The sequence below is a fragment of the Oryzias melastigma genome, linkage group LG9 (genome assembly GCF_002922805.2).
Source record: "Oryzias melastigma strain HK-1 linkage group LG9, ASM292280v2, whole genome shotgun sequence".
Lineage (NCBI taxonomy): Eukaryota > Metazoa > Chordata > Actinopteri > Beloniformes > Adrianichthyidae > Oryzias > Oryzias melastigma.
In genome coordinates this window covers 11,617,962-11,620,294 of record NC_050520.1, presented here as the reverse complement: position 1 = coordinate 11,620,294, position 2,333 = coordinate 11,617,962, and positions in this window count along the sequence as shown.

Here is a 2,333-nt window from a genome sequence, read left to right as displayed (position 1 = left end):
ACCTGCACACACAGATATCACTGCACACTAAAAAGAAACGGTAGCTGCCTATGCTAAAAAAGTATTTATTTAATTTTAATTCTCAAGACTTAAAATATATTTTAATTATATTATAATAGATTTTTCTTATTTTTTAAGCATAAAATCACTTTCTGAAGCCAGGAGTCGATCTCAGGCCTCCGCAGAGGAAAGCAGCGTTGCTGACAACCGAGCTAATATTTGAAGCAAGTGTTGAATGGTAGATGAGTTCAGAGCCTTTCTCGGTGTTTGACATTCATTGATTTCTATTGTTAAGGGTTTAAGATGAGGAAAAGAAAACTGTATTTTTTAACAACCAGGCGTAAATAGTAAACTAGAATGGGCGGGGCCTGTCTACACACACTCTGTAGTTACACACACACCTGTTGGTTAAAATAATCTTCACATTTAAACTAGTCTAAATGTACACAATACAACCGCAGTTCACACACTTCTGCATATAAACCCACACATGTAAGGCCTTTCATTCTGTCACGGATACTATGTGAAGGTGAGCTGACACCTGGGCTCAGGTGAGCTGACACCTGGGCTCAGGTGAGCTGACACCTGGGCTCAGGTGAGTGTTTATATTTTGCTGAGGTGGATGATGATGGAATGTACACAGGGGGAGAGCGCCCGGCCGTTCCCACACCAAGACCCCTCGCCGAGGCAGCAGCAGCCCGAACACCCTACACCCACCACGGGGCTGCGGAGGTAACCTGTCCGCCGGGCAATCTTGTCAAACACCCAGACCAGGGTCCGCAGGACCACCGCAGAGGCCCCCCAAGCCAGAGAGCGGGAAGGAACAGGAGCACAGAGAGTGCAGGCTGATGGAGTTTTTGGAGAGGTCCAGTTCCTAAGAACAAGAACCAGAACCGGAACCCCCAAGACCTGGACACCCCCAGGCTTCGATGTTGATTGATCCCCTGCTAGATCTTAAATCTCGGGGATCCCACTCCCGGCGTGGAGAGGAGACCGCCAGGCTCAGGAGACCGGCACCCAAGAGACTAGACCACCAGGCCGAGGTTCCCCGCCCCCGACCAGGGAAGGGGTAGGGGACAGAAGGTCGAAGGTCCACCCTTCCTTGTGTGATGCATGTGTGTTTCTGTGTTATAGTGTATATTTATAGAGGTATAGAGGTAGGTGTGTGTACTAAAGGGTTCAGTTAAAATTGGCAGGAAGGGCACTGAGGACACATCAACTGTTTGCCCACAGAAATGACCCACAGAAATGTCTACAGACTTGTGGCTGAACTGATACATTTAAATTATTTCATGTATTCATTGTTTTTTTGTTTTTATTATTTCATCTTTTTAATTAATTTCATTTTTAAATTCTGCTTAACTGGTTATACCTATTTTTTAAGGTTAATATGTGATTGCTTAGTAAGCATTCACACAATAGTGATTCCTCTGCTCCCTTCTGTGCGTTTTTCAGCACATAAAAACTCAATCACACTTTTAGCGACTTCAGTAATCATATTATCAAAACATTCAGCTTGTCCAGGACATTGCTGCTTGTGTTTTTTGATATTCATAAACTTTATAATTTTTGAAATATTGAGCAAAATATAACCAACAGGAAATAAATGAGCAAGTCTTAAATTTCAACATTTTAAGAGATTAACAACAAAGTTTAAATGTGAGGTTTGGGGCTGGTTTTCATCGTGTCTCTATTTTACCTTTGTTTTCCCCTCCTCTGTTTCTAGGTGTGTTGATTTGTTTTCCTTTTCTACCTGGTCATATGTTCTCCAATTGGGTGCACCTGTGTATCATTATTGGTTTCAGTTTAAAAGGCTTGTGTTGTCTTCCACTTGTTGCCGGATTGTTTTGTGTACTACTCTCGAGTACTACGAGCCTTCCAGCTTCTTAAAGAAACTTATCAAAAGAAAGAAAAGAATTAAAATGTAATCCTTCTGCGAAAATCTGCCTCTGTGTTTGTGTCCACATTCGGAACCTGACATTAAATATATTCATGGGCTGTTTTCATCTGTTGGAGTAATTCACTGATCTGGAAAGAACCCCAAAATGTTACTTCCACACTTAACTATCAAGACAGATTTCTATTTCACATCTTATTTCGGAATCATTTTATGCTTCATTATGATGTGTGTGGGGGTGTGGGGGGGGGGGGGTATTGTGTGTGTGTAGGTCTCTGTTGAAAAATGTTTTACTGTTAAGGCCTTTGTGCTACATATGAAGGAAAAGTGTTTTACAAAAGAAGTTTGGTTCAATTGACCTGCTTTGAACTCAATACCTTCCAGTGTCAGGGCAGACACTCTACCACAGGGCCAATGAGCTGGTAGAAAAGAAACC